Source organism: Oncorhynchus masou, chromosome 17, assembly GCF_036934945.1.
Source record: "Oncorhynchus masou masou isolate Uvic2021 chromosome 17, UVic_Omas_1.1, whole genome shotgun sequence".
Taxonomy (NCBI): domain Eukaryota; kingdom Metazoa; phylum Chordata; class Actinopteri; order Salmoniformes; family Salmonidae; genus Oncorhynchus; species Oncorhynchus masou.
Window position 1 is genome coordinate 42,535,900 of NC_088228.1, and position 15,420 is coordinate 42,551,319.

General features: G+C 43.2%; 1 protein-coding gene across 6 annotated transcripts in view; it reads left to right on the forward strand.

The window, feature by feature from the left end:
* LOC135559069 (transcriptional repressor p66 alpha-like) overlaps nucleotides 1-15,420 on the forward strand; it is a 56,541-nt gene that overhangs the window by 15,837 nt on the left and 25,284 nt on the right. The window lies entirely within an intron of this gene.

The window sequence follows — 15,420 nt, forward strand, 5'->3', positions numbered from 1 at the left end:
GTCATGGGTGAACAGGGAGTACAGGAGGGGACTAAGCACGCACCCCTGAGGGGCCCTCCTGTTATGGATCAGCATGGCAGATGTGTTGTTACCTACCCTTTCCACCTGGGGGCAGCCTGTCATGATGTCCAGGATCCAGTTGCAGAGGGAGGTGTTTAGTCCCAGGGTCTTTAGCTTAGTGATGAGCTTTGAGGGCACTATGGTGTTGAATGCTGAGCTGTAGTCAATGAACAGCATTCTCACATAGGGGTTCCTTTTGTCCAGGTGGGAAAGGGCAGTGTGGAGTGCAATAGAGATTGCATCATCTGTGGATCTTTTGGGGTTTTATTCAAATTGGAGTGGGTCTAGGGTTTCTGGGATAATGGTGTTGATATGAGCCATGACTGGCCTTTCGAAGCACTTTATGACTACAGACATGAGTGCTACGGGTCAGTAGTCATTTAGGCAGGTTGCCTTAGTGTTCTTGGGCACAGGGACTATGGTGGTCTGCATGAAACATGTTGGTATTACAGACTCTGTCAGGAACAGGTTGGAAATGTGAGTGAAGACACTTGCCATGTCCTGGTAATCCATCTACGGCCATATGAATGATGAATGTTGACCTGTTTAAAGATCTTACTCAGATTGGCTACGGATCAGTGATCAGCGTTGTCCGGAACAGCTGATGCTCTCATGCATATGCCTCTCATGCATGTGCCTCTCATGCATGCCTCAATGCTAGCATAGAAGTAATTTAGCTGGTCTGGTAGGCTCGTGTCACAGTGCAGCTCAGTCTGTAATAGTTTGAAAATCCTGCCACATCTGACAAGTGTCGGAGCCAATGTAGTATGATTCAATCTTAGTCCTGTATTGATGCTTTGCCTGTTTTTAATGGTTCGTCTGAGGGCAGAGCGGGATGTTTTTTTGTAAGTGTCCGGGTTAGAGTCCTGCTCCTTGAAAGCGACAGCTTTCATTGTGGATGTTGCATGTAATCCATGGCTTCAGGTTGGGGTATGTACGTACAGTCACTGTGGGGACGATGTCATCGATGCACTTATTGATGAAACCAGTGACTGATGTGGTGTACTCCTCAATTTCATCAGAAGAATCCCGGATCATATTCCAGTCTGTGCTAGCAAATCAGTCCTGTATTGAAGCTTCATCTGACCACTTTCTTATTGACCGAGTCACTGGTCCTTCCTGCTTTAGTTTTTGCTTGTAAGCAGGAATCAGGAGGATAGTCTTATGGTCAGATCAGGTTCTTAACTGACTTGCAAAGTTAAATATTTAAAAAATCAAGGAAGATTACCCGCTCGCCGTCAGTTCCTTACACCCAGACCTTTGCCCTTTTCGGTCGTAAGACACCAATGAGAAGGCCCACATTTGCATCAATACTGTTAGATTGACCTCATTCAAATTTGACCATTGCTGATGTGATCTTGATTTCCTTTGTGATGAGAATGTCTCTATGAGTGTATACTTCTGGAAGTTTGAAGACCACAAGTCCATGTGTTTTGTAACAGCCCACCAGTTTCCTCTGTCCCAGTGTCTTTAACAGAATGTTCTCTTTCCCCTGCCGTTGAGGTCTGACAAGCTTCTCCGTACAGAATGTTGCTGAGCTGCCGGTATATAAAAACTCATAGGTCTGTATGATTTTGTTTTCTTTAGTATGTTTGATTTGCACAGGCACGATGGCGAGACGGTAGCCTTTGTTGCCGACCCCAGTGTGGCCACTTGTGGAAAGAGAAACCATAGCATTGCACACAGTGTCCTCTGTTGTCTCTCCAGCAGACTCTCTGGAAGACCTTTCAACCCTGTCCTTTAGCGTGTGGAGTGTTTTTTTCCGGCAGAGTTTTTCTATACAGGCAGCTCAGCAACATTCCGTACGGAGAAGCTTGTCAGACCAAGTGTTGCATAGCTTCCTGACTTCAACTGAAGCTTTGGTTTGAGAGTTTGGCTTTTGGAGTTCTATTCCTATTGAAAGGGTCTTGCCTCGCAATGAAAAGCACAAGGTTAGTTCATTCTTGAATATCACAGGCTACAGAACTCAAGTTTGAATGGTCATTTTAAAAGGATTATTCTCATGTTTGAGGTGCTATTCACTTAATCCATAAATCCAATATGTTGTATCGCATTGCAGCATCCTTGCACGAAAAGTGCGTTTGTGTGAAGAGCTGACTTGCCTAGTTAAATTAAATAAATACAATTACCATCCTCAGTTTCAATGGCAGACCAGCCCAATTCTCCATGTAAGCAGTAGATATTATCATTTCACTTCTAAAATGCTGTTCTAATAGCCTCCTAGCTTCCCTGTAGCCCACCCCAACTTCCATATGATGACAGCTGCAGACTAGTTCTCTTGCCTGACCATTTGTAAGAAATACATCTTGTCTTGACTCCTGTCAGCTTTGCTGTCTATACTGTGCTCAAAGGCTCTTATGAATGACTGGAATTTCTCTGACAGGAAGTAGTGACAACCTTTGCTGCTTGACAATGTGTTCAGTCACTTTGCTTTATCTGTGTCGAACAGCAGCAAATATATAAATTATATAAATTGTTTGGCATATTGGTGCCACCTGTTGGCCATGATGATATGCTGGTGGCTACTCCTAGGCCGTACATCTTGTGCTTTGGGTTCAGGCGAGGACTAGTGTACATTTCATCCTCCTCTGGTGAGTTCTCCACAGAAGACGGATTGACCTTTTCCAGGGTCCTAAGAGGCCTCAATATTCTGAACTCCTCATGATATAAATTCATGCAAATCCTTTTGTGTCTTTGGTCCCATTTGTAAGGAATCTTCATGTTCTTCCAGAACTTTTACTTTGGCATTAGATGGGCTTGCATTTCCAGGTTTTCCTTTTTGGCGTTTTAGCTCAGCTAGTATTCCTGCTTCTGAGTGCTTCTGCCTTGGCCAATAGAGCAGCTCTTATCCTACTTGAAGTTGTGGAGGAAGCCTCTGAGGATCTCCTCGAGTTTTGTGACGTCATCGGCATCTATTTCAGGGTGATGTTCAGTGACCAGAGATTTTGCATCACCAACCCATTTATCCATAAATTCAACAAACCTTATCATTTTTTGGGTCAAACTAATCCATTTGATCCCCACCCTTGTCATCATCCGATAATAGAGTTTGAACGGATTTATGAAGCTATATTTTTATTTAAAAAATTACATTTATTTAACCTTTTATTTAACCAGGATGGGCTCATTGAGATTTGAAATCTCTTTTTCAAGAGCATCCTGGCCAAGATAGGCAGCACCAAGTCATTACACAATTAGAGACAGACAACATGAAAAACTACAAGTAATCTAGTAAAAAAAACAATAAAATTCACAAGAGTATAACAATAAAACAGCAAATGTAAAAACTTTGACAGGTCAGGGAATCAGCCTCACATCCTTCATCAATTATTTTTAAAATACCAATAGGGACAAGTTCTTCCAGTTTAAAAGTATTTTGTTCCAAGTAAGGGTCGACCGATTATTATTTTTCAACGCCGATACCGATTATTGGAGGACCAAAAAAGCTGATACCGATTAATTGTCTGATTTAAAAAAAAAAAAAATTTATATTCTTTTATTATATTTATTTTTTAATATATTTGTAATAATAACAATGACAACAATACTGAATTAACAATTATTTTAACTTTAATATAATCCATCAATAAAAATCCATTTAGCCTCAAATAAATAATGAAACATGTTCAATTTGGTTTAAATAATGCAAAAACAAAGAAGTAAAAGAGAAGTAAAAGTGCAATATGTGCCATGTAAAAAAGCTAACGTTTCAGTTCCTTGCTCAGAACATGAGAACATATGAAAGCTGGTGGGTCCTTTTAACATGAATCTTCAATATTCCCAGGTAAGAGGTTTTAGGTTGTAGTTAATATAGGACTATTTCCCTCTATACCATTTGTATTTCATATACCTTTGACTATTGGATGTTCTTATAGGCACTTTAGTATTGCCAGTGTAACAGTATAGCTTCCGTCCCTCTCCTCGCTCCTCCCTGGGCACGAACCAGGAACACATCGACAACAGCCACACTCAAAGCAGCGTTACCCATCTCTCCACAAAAGCCGCGGGGGGAATAACTACTCCAAGTCTCGGAGCGAGTGACGTTTGAAACGCTATTAGCGCGCACCCCGCTAACTAGCTAGCCATTTCACATCGGTTACACCAGCCATTAGGCTGATAGGCTTGAAGTCATAAACAGCACTGTGCTTGCGAAGAGCTGCTGGCAAAACGCACAAAAGTGCCGTTTGAATGAATGCTTATGAGCCTGCTGCTGCCTACTATCACTCAGGCAGAATGCTCCATCAAATCATAGACTTAATTATAATATAATAACACACAGAAATACGAGCCTTTGGTCATTAATATGGTCGAATCCGGAAGCTATCATTTCGAAAACAAAACGTTTATTATTTCAGTGGCATCCCTAAGTCTAAATATTCTTGTTACATTGCACAACCTTCAATGTTATGTCATAATTACGTACGATTTTGGCAAATTAGTTCGCAATGAGCCAGGCTGCCCAAACTGTTGCATATACCCTGACTCGGCGTGCAATGAACGCAAGAGAAGTGACACAATTTCACCTGGTTAATATTGCCTGCTAATCTGGATTTCTTTTAGCCAAATATGCAGGTTTAAAAATATATACTTCTGTGTATTGATTTTAAGAAAGGCATTGGTGTTTATGGTTAGGTACAGTCCTCCAACGATTGTGCTTTTTTCGCAAATGCGCTTTTGTTAAATCATCCCCCAGCGTTGCATCGATTATATGCAACGCAGGACACACTAGATAAACTAGTAATATCATCAACCATGTGTAGTTATAACTAGTGATTATGATTGATTGATTGTTTTTTATAGGATATGTTTAATGCTAGCTAGCAAATTACCTTTAATGCTAGTTAGCATCTTACCTTGGCTTCTACTGCATTCGCGTAACAGGCAGACTCCTTGTGGAGTGCAACGAGAAGCAGGTGGTTATAGCATTGGACAAGTTAACTGTAAGGTTGCAAGACTAGATCCCTCGAGCTGACAAGTTGAAAATCTGTCATTCTGCCCCTGAACAAGGCAGTTAACCCACCGTTCCTAGGCCGTCATTGAAAATAAGAATGTGTTCTTAACTGACTTGCCTAGTTAAATAAAGGTATAATTTTATTTTTTTATTCTGCAAAATCAGCGCCCAAAAACACAGATTTCCGATTGTTATGAAAACTTGAAATCGGCCCTAATTAATCGGCCATTCTGATTAATCGGTCGACCTCTAGTTCCAAGCTGATGGCGTGGAGTAGAATAAAAGCCCTTTTTACCAAGTTCAGTTCGGACATTTGGAACAGCAGGATAAAGTCCTGCGAACGAAGGGGGTCCCACCACATTTCTGAACAATAAAAATGCCCAAATAAAAAGGTACTAAACCAAAATGGCTTTGTAAATAAACGTATACTAGTGACTGAGCCTACGATTGACTAGAGAAGGCCAGTCAACCCTGGTATATAAAGTGCAGTGGTGTGTAAGGGTTTTGCAGTTGAAAATACATCTCAATGCTAAAATACAATCCCAACTTCCGATTAAATTTTTTTGTAAGTTGAATATGCAATTTAAAAGAGGCCGTCATCAATTAGAATTCCAAGATATATATGAGTTTACAGTCTCAATCTCATTGCCCTGACAGGTCGTAATAGGTGAAAGGTTCAGAGGTCTATTTCTTGCTTTAGAAAACACAATTATTTTAGTTTTTATTGAGGATAAGCTGTTATGGCTGTTTCGACAACATCCGGTGAAATTGCAGAGCGCGAAATTCAAATTAAATTATTAGAAATATTTAACTTTCATAAAATCACAAGTGCAATACACCAAAGAAAAGCTTAACTTCTTGTTAATCCAGCCACCGTGTCAGAATTCAAAAAGTCTTTATGGTGAAAGCAAACCATGCGATTATCTGAGGACAGTGCCTCATCATACAAACGCATAACAAATCATTTTCAACCAGGGAGGTGCGACACGAAAGTCAGAAATTACAATATAATTCATGCCTTACCTTTGAAGATCTTCTTCTGTTGGCACTCCAAAATGTCACATAAACATCACAAAAGGTCCTTTTGTTCGATAAATTCCTTCGTTATATCCCCAAAATGTCAATTTATTTGGCGCATTTGATTCAGAAAAACACCGGTTCCAACTCGCCCAACATGACTACAAATGATCTAATAAGTTACCTGTAAACTTGGTCCAATCATTTCAAACAACTTTCCTAATCCAACTTTAGGTATCCTAAAACGTAAATAATTGATCAAATTTAAGACATAATATACTGTGTTCAATAGCGGATAAAATCAAAATGGAGCGAGCTGCAGGTCGGGCGCCCCAAACAAAAGAGTCCACTTGGCTTGACACTCACTCAGTCTGAACAGGGCAACTTCTTCATTACTCAAAAGAAAAACATCAACCAATTTCTAGACTGTTGACATCTAGTGGAAGCCATAGGAACTGCAACCAGGTGCCTCAGAAATCTAGTTTCCCATAGAAAACCAATTGAAAACACAGTGAACTAAAACAATAAATATTCACCAGACTTGTGGAGGCCTACAATTTGATTTTCTGAGGTCTTGGCTGATTTCTTTTGATTTTTCCCATGATGTCAAACAAAGAGGCACTGAGTTTGAAGGTCGGCCTTGAAATACATCCAGAGGTACACCTCCAATTGACTCAAATTATGTCAATTAGCCTATCGGAATCTTCTAAAGCCTGGAATTTTCCAAACTGTTTAAAGGCACAGTCAACTTAGTGTATGTACACTTCTGACCCACTGGAATTGTGATACAGTGAATTACAAGTTAAATATTCTCTGTAAACAGTTGTTGGAAAAATTACCTGTGTCATGCCCAAAGTAGATGTCCTAACCGACTTGCCAAAACCATAGTTTGTTAACAAGGAATTTGTGGAGTAGTTGAAAAACTAGTTTTAATGACTCCAATCTAAGTGTATCTTGTTTCTTGTCACAAGTTCAGGAATGGTTAAAAAAGCACAACGTTCACTTAAAATTAACCTTACAAATAGCAATGTTGGGTGATTTGGAAAGCCATAGTCAGTCAATAAATAATATAATAATACTGGTAGGAAAGGGTTTCATCTTTAGCTCACAATCTGTGGATACTGTATGATTTAGATTATGTAAAACATCACTGCACAATTGAAAAATATATGGCACATGGAAACCAAACGAGGATGGTCTATGGTGATAGGTGGGATGGACTGAGGGTTGGGTTAGAGAGCTGAGGTCTATGGTGATAGGTGGGATGGACTGAGGGTTGGGTTAGAGAGCTGAGGTCTATGGTGATAGGTGGGATGGACTGAGGGTTGGGTTAGAGAGCTGAGGTCTATGGTGATAGGTGGGATGGACTGAGGGTTGGGTTAGAGAGCTGAGGTCTATGGGGATAGGTGGGATGGACTGAGGGTTGGGTTAGAGAGCTGAGGTCTATGGTGATAGGTGGGTTGGACTGAGGGTTGGGTTAGAGAGCTGAGGTCTGGTGATAGGTGGGATGGACTGAGGGTTGGGTTAGAGAGCTGAGGTCTATGGTGATAGGTGGGATGGACTGAGGGTTGGGTTAGAGAGCTGAGGTCTATGGTGATAGGTGGGATGGACTGAGGGTTGGGTTAGAGAGCTGAGGTCTATGGTGATAGGTGGGATGGACTGAGGGTTGGGTTAGAGAGCTGAGGTCTATGGTGATAGGTGGGATGGACTGAGGGTTGGGTTAGAGAGCTGATGTTTGGTAAAGTGTTATTGTCATGTGACTGCTTTATATAAACGTACCATGTACGCAGAATGTATGTATATGTAGCAAAAAAATCTGTAAAAAAACTACAATATATTTCTCCTCCGAAGAGGGGGTTGGTGGAGGGGTTAATAATTTCAAAAAACAGCATTTGCAAAAATGGATTTATTCCATGTAGTTATTAAACCCGGTAACACACAATCTATTTATCGATAGCTTTTACACCCACAAGCCCTTTGTTCAATCATACATCCCACGTCGGTATTCCATTATTTCATGCACTCCTTGTGCTTTGCTTCACAATAGCCGTTGACTGGCGTGTGAAATCTATAGCGTGTACATTTTCCAACGTGATGTCGTGGCCTCCAAGTCTAAATTATCCACTGCCATAAGAATAGGTGATCTCCGTTTCAACACCCCTTTTTGTTCCGTTGTTCTCCTTTACATCCAGGGTCCTGTAGTTTGCCACACGTCTTCATTCATTTATAAAGTCAACTTTCAGGAACAATGCCTTTTGTACATCAGTGTGTTATGTGTAAAGGATCATATGAAATGTGTTGGTAGTGGTTGGAAATAGTGTAGCCTCCAACCAGTGCTAGTACCCCCCCCCCCTTAGCTTCCCCATATAACTACCTCCCCATATTGACTTTTGCTTCCCTGTAGAGTGGGCGGGTTCAAGAGGTCAATCATGGCTCAGGTCAATAAGTGGCCATAATATGGGAAGCTCATCTAAATTATAATGCATATCCTTCAAATGACTCATAAATGATACGTCTTGTTTAAAGGGCCTTTTGACTCCTTCAATCTATGTTTCCAAGTTCTATTCTTGTAGATCAAGGGGTATTCAATTAGTTGGAATGACTGGAAATCAGATTTTAATGTAAAGATACTCGTATTAATAGGCTTATCTGTAGTAGAAAGCAGTACGTTAGGAAAAAGCCAGAACTGAGCGATTTCCTCTAAATGGGTCAACTGCAAAGTCATAATGGGTATATTGTAAAAATTCTGAAAACAAAAATGGGCTTTTTGGTGTCAATTTAAGGTTAGAGTTAAGTATTAGGGTGAGCAGTGGGGTTAAGGTTAGGTTTAAAAAAATCTGATTTTATGACTTGAGGCAGAGCAAGCTAGTGATGAATGATGATGAAAAACACTAACCTTCGCCTCCTCAAGGGAAACTGATCTAAAAGTAACTTAAAGTAATCAGATCATGTTACTGAGTTTGGGTAATCCAAAAGTTACATTACTGATTTCAATTTTGGACAGGTAACTCGTATCTAAAGTAACCTACCAGTTCTGAAAAACCTAGCCGTCAGCTATCAGTGTAGAATGTTGAAGTAGCTTAGAGGGAGGTACTGTAGCTCATCCAAGCAGCTCATTGAAAAACTATACATTTTCTCTCTATCACCTTTTACCTGTCTGTCATTATAGGCCTAAAATCTAGTCTGAAAGAGAAGATTAGACATATGGTTTAATACATAGAGAAGGGTTTCAGCCCCCCCCCCACCCCCCGTGTGTCTGTAATTTTTAAAGATCACATGTGTTTTAGAGGAGCTTTATGTTGGCAAAATGCCAGGCTCAACCATGATTCTAGAGCTATCATAACGTGTGGCTCATAGATCCTTCGAGATGGGTCGAATCCCGCGGTGCGGATTGAAAAATGTCTTCTCACCAGGGTTAAGGTCTGTATTGGTGAGTAAACAGCAGGCTGAAGACTGATGTGGCTGCAGATGGCTGCTGCTGAGAGTAATTTTTTTGCTGATTATCTGATCTTGGAAAATCAGCAATATCATTGCAAGCATACCTACATCTGTATCCAATAGTTGGAATCAACCTGTCAAGTAGCCTGTTTCCTGTTTTCTCCATGTCGTGTGTTGATGATGTCCTAAAGTTGATACTTGGATATCAGGAACAAATGATATAGATATGATACTCAAAACAATCTTCAACATCTTGTCTTCAATTAGGCCTAGTTGGACAGGGACGTACAGAGATTGGGTGAATAGCGGAGTAAACAAAAATAGTATAATTTGGTCAGGAAGGACAAGATGTCACTGACACAAAGGACTGAAATACCACAGAACAAACAGATGCAGTGATTCAGACAGAGACGTTAACTTCTATTGGTCGGTGGTGGTTGTGCAGACACCCTCAGCGTAATCTGCAAAAGTCTGGTTTTCAGGGGAAAAGGAAGAGCCCTGTAACGCAACTTCTGCTTTTGGACGTGCCTCGCTGTTTACAGTCCCCGGTGAAACGTGTTGCTTTTGGACGTGCCTCGCTGTTTACAGTCCCCGGTGAAACGTGTTGCTTTTGGACGTGCCTCGCTGTTTACAGTCCCCGGGGAAACGTGTTGCTTTTGGACGTGCCTCGCTGTTTACAGTCCCCGGTGAAACGTGTTGCTTTTGGACGTGCCTCGCTGTTTACAGTCCCCGGTGAAAGGTGTTGCTTTTGGACGTGCCTCGCTGTTTACAGTCCCCGGTGAAACGTGTTGCTTTTGGACGTGCCTCGCTGTTTACAGTCCCCGGTGAAACGTGTTGCTTTTGGACGTGCCTCTCTGTTTACAGTCCCCGGTGAAACGTGTTGCTTTTGGACGTGCCTCGCTGTTTACAGTCCCCGGTGAAAGGTGTTGCTTTTGGACGTGCCTCGCTGTTTACAGTCCCCGGTGAAAGGTGTTGTTTTTGGACGTGCCTCGCTGTTTACAGTCCCCGGTGAAAGGTGTTGCTTTTGGACGTGCCTCGCTGTTTACAGTCCCCGGTGAAACGTGTTGCTTTTGGACGTGCCTCGCTGTTTACAGTCCCCGGTGAAACGTGTTGCTTTTGGACGTGCCTCGCTGTTTACAGTCCCCGGTGAAACGTGTTGCTTTTGGACGTGCCTCGCTGTTTACAGTCCCCGGTGAAAGGTGTTGCTTTTGGACGTGCCTCGCTGTTTACAGTCCCCGGTGAAACGTGTTGCTTTGTACGTGCCTCGCTGTTTACAGTCCCCGGTGAAACGTGTTGCTTTTGGACGTGCCTCTCTGTTTACAGTCCCCGGTGAAACGTGTTGCTTTTGGACGTGCCTCGCTGTTTACAGTCCCTGGTGAAAGGTGTTGCTTTTGGACGTGCCTCGCTGTTTACAGTCCCCGGTGAAAGGTGTTGCTTTTGGACGTGCCTCGCTGTTTACAGTCCCGGTGAAACGTGTTGCTTTTGGACGTGCCTCGCTGTTTACAGTCCCCGGTGAAACGTGTTGCTTTTGGACGTGCCTCGCTGTTTACAGTCCCTGGTGAAACGTGTTGCTTTTGGACGTGCCTCGCTGTTTACAGTCCCGGTGAAAGGTGTTGCTTTTGGACGTGCCTCGCTGTTTACAGTCCCCGGTGAAACGTGTTGCTTTTGGACGTGCCTCGCTGTTTACAGTCCCCGGTGAAACGTGTTGCTTTTGGACGTGCCTCGCTGTTTACAGTCCCCGGTGAAAGGTGTTGCTTTTGGACGTGCCTCGCTGTTTACAGTCCCCGGTGAAACGTGTTGCTTTTGTACGTGCCTCACTTTGTCACATATTTGTCACATGTGCTGAATACAACAGTGACATTACAGTGAAATTATTACTTACAAGCCCTTACCCAACAATGCAGTTTAAAAAAAAGTAAGTGTTAAAGTATTTACTAAAATATAAGCTGAAGTAAAAATATATATATATATATATATATAATAATAAATTGAAGGAAATAGAAAAATAACTTTGGGGTAGAAGCTGTTAAGAAGCCTTTTGGACCTAGACTTGGTAGCAGAGAGAACAGACTAGGGTGGCTGGAGATTTTGGCAATTTTTGTGGTCTTCCTATGACAATGCCTGGTATAGATGTCCTGGATGGCAGAAAGCTTGGCCCCAGTGAAGTACTGGTCTGTATACACTACCCTCTGTAGTGCCTTGCGGTTGGAGGCCGAGAAGTTGCCATATCAGGCAGTGATGTAACCAGTCATCTGATCAGGGGACCCATGCCAAATCTTTTCAGTCTCCTGAGGGGGAATAGGCTTTGTCGTGCCCTCTTCACGACTGTCTTCGTGTGTTTGGACCATGGTAGTTCGTTGGGGATGTCGACGCCAAGTTTCTTGGAAGGTCTCAACCTGCTCCACTACAGCCCTGTTGATGAGAATGGGGGCTTGCTCGGCCCTCCTTTTCCTGTAGTCCACGATCATCTCCTTTGTCTTGATTACTTTGAGGGAGAGGTTCCTATCCTGGCACTGCACGGCCAGGTCTCTGACCTCCTCCATATGGCTGTCTCGTTGTTGTCAGTGATCAGGCCTACCACTGTTGTGTCATCAGCAAACTTAATATTGATGTTGGAGTCGTGCCTGGCCATGCAGTCATGGGTGAACAGGGAGTACAGGAGGGGACTGAGCACGCACCCCTGAGGGGCCCCTGTGTTGAGGATCAGTGTGGCAGATGTGTTGTTACCTACCCATACCACCTGGGGGCGGCCCGTCAGGAAGTCCAGGATCCAGTTGCAGCGGGAGGTGTTTAGCACCAGGGTCCATAGCTTAGTAATGAGCTTTGTGGGCCCTATGGTGTTGAACGCTGAGCTTTAGTCAATGAATAGCATTCTCACACAGGTGTTCCTTTTGTCCAGGTGGGAAAGGGCAGTGTGGAGTGCGATAGAGATTGCGTCATCTGTGGATCTGTTGGGGTGGTATGCTAATTGGAGTGGGTCTAGGGTTTCTGAGATAATGCTATTGATGTGAGCCATGACCAGCCTTTCAAAGCACTTTTTGGCTACAGACGTGAGTGCTACAGGTCAGTAGTTTATTTAAGCAGGTTACCTTGGTGTTCTTGGGCACAGGGATTATGGTGGTCTGCTTGAAACATTTTGGTATTACAGAATTGGTCAGGGACAGGTTGAAAATGTCAGTGAAGACACTTGCCAGTTGGTCTGCGCATGCTCTGAGTACACGTCCTGGTAATCCAGGAAATTAGGTAATTTTTTACCAAGATGGCATAGCAGTTCAGACGTCTTTTGTCCTCTGTGCAGCCGTGTTCATTGATCTGGCCAAGGCTTTCGACTCTGTCAATCACCACATCCTCATCGGCAGACTCGACAGCCTTGGTTTCTCAAATGATTGCCTCGCCTGGTTCACCAACTACTTCTCTGATAGAGTTCAGTGTGTCAAATCGGAGGGTCTGCTGTCCGGGCCTCTGGCAGTCTCTATGGGGGTGCCACAGGGTTCAATTCTTGGACCGACTCTCTTCTCTGTATACATCAATGATGTCGCTCTTGCTGCTGGTGAGTCTCTGATCCACCTCTACGCAGACGACACCATTCTGTATACTTCTGGCCCTTCTTTGGACACTGTGTTAACAACCCTCCAGGCAAGCTTCAATGCCATACAACTCTCCTTCCGTGGCCTCCAATTGCTCTTAAATACAAGTAAAACTAAATGCATGCTCTTCAACCGATCGCTACCCGCACCTACCCGCCTGTCCAACATCACTACTCTGGACGGCTCTGATTTAGAATACGTGGACAACTACAAATACTTAGGTGTCTGGTTAGATTGTAAACTCTCCTTCCAGACCCATATCAAATATCTCCAATCCAAAGTTAAATCTAGAATTGGCTTCCTGTTTCGCAACAAAGCATCCTTCACTCATGCTGCCAAACATACCCTTGTAAAACTGACCATCCTACCAATCCTCGACTTTGGCGATATCATTTACAAAATAGCCTCCAATACCCTACTCAACAAATTGGATGCAGTCTATCACAGTGCAATCCGTTTTGTCACCAAAGCCCCATATACTACCCATCATTGCGACCTGTACGCTCTCGTTGGCTGGCCCTCGCTTCATACTTGTCGCCAAACCCACTGGCTCCATGTCATCTACAAGACCCTGCTAGGTAAAGTCCCCCCTTATCTCAGCTCGCTGGACACCATAGCATCTCCCACCTGTAGCACACGCTCCAGCAGGTATATCTCTCTGGTCACCCCCAAAACCAATTCTTTCTTTGGCCGCCTCTCCTTCCAGTTCTCTGCTGCCAGTGACTGGAACGAACTATAAAAAGCACTGAAACTGGAAACACTTATCTCCCTCACTAGCTTTAAGCACCAACTGTCAGAGCAGCTCACAGATTATTGCACCTGTACATAGCCCAGCTATATTTTAGCCCAAACAACTACCTCTTTCCCTACTGTAATTAATTTATGTATTTTGCTCCTTTGCACCCCATTATTTTTATTTCTACTTTGAACATTCTTCCATTGCAAATCTACCATTCCAGTGTTTTACTTGCTATATTGTATTTACTTTGCCACCATGGCCTTTTTTTGCCTTTACCTCCCTTATCTCACCTCATTTGCTCACATCGTATATAGACTTGTTTATACTGTATTATTGACTGTATGTTTGTTTTACTCCATGTGTAACTCTGTGTCGTTGTATGTGTCGAACTGCTTTGCTTTATCTTGGCCAGGTCGCAATTGTAAATGAGAACTTGTTCTCAACTTGCCTACCTGGTTAAATAAAGGTGAAATAAATAAAAAATCCGTCTGGCCCTGCGGTCTTGTGAATGTTAACCTGTTTAAAGGTCTTGCTCACATTGGCTACGGAGAGCGTGATCACACAGTCATCCGGAACAGCTGGTGCTCTCATGCATGCTTTAGTGTTGCTTGCCTAGAAGCGATCATAAAAAAAGACACCCCTCTCCTCTCCCTGAAAGCTCTACCCTTTAGCTCAGGATGTTGCCTGTAATCCATGGCTTCTGGTTGGGGTATGTACGTACTGGCACTGTGGGGAAGACACCTGCTACGTTAGGTTATTGTGCAGAGGCCTGATTGTGTGTTGTTATTGGCTGATAACTGTTGTATAAGAAAACCAGCGGTCCACTTCCAAAGGTGATGGTGGAGATGATGTTGGTGATGATAAAGATCATGCCGATGTAGACCTGGTAGCCTAGTGGTTAGAGCGTTGGGGTTGCTGGATTGATTCCCCGAACTGACGAGGTAAAAATCTGTCGTTCTGCCCCAGAGCAAAGCAGTTAAACCACTGTTCCCCGGGTGCCGAAGACGTGGATGTCGATTATGGCAGCCCCCACACCTCTCTGATTCAGAGGGGTTGGGTTAAACGTGGAAGACACATTTCAGTTGAAGGCATTCAGTTGTGCAACTGACTAGGTATCCCCCTTTCTCCTTCCTTTGTGTAGCGAAGGGGGAGAGCGTTCTGATGGACCTATCATCTTGGTGGATGTGTGTGAGCTGCCATAGAGATGTAACCTGATACATGTCTGCCATTACGTCATTCAGAACCTTCCCTGTTAAAAAGCTGAACTGTCCTTGGGCCGGCTGCTGACGGGGTCAACTTCCACTACAGACAGTGACACTGCACTTTTCACTGTAACAATAGGATCAAGTAGACTTTAAACCAGGGGTGGGAAATGAACTAAATATACTTTAAAATGACTGAAACCAAACGGTGTAGAAATGATAATGGACTTACGTTCATAGACAGTCAGGGAGCATCGAAAATGACACTAATCGAAAGTTACTTTAGCGTTTTCTGCCCTAATAGATGAGGATTTGAGGAGGGTGAGCTGATCCTAGACCTGTGCCTTGTGGGCCCTACTGCCTAGTGCCTACAGAAAAGTTCTACCCAGAGTTGTAGTCTTGACAGCAGCAGACGTGCTTCAGTAT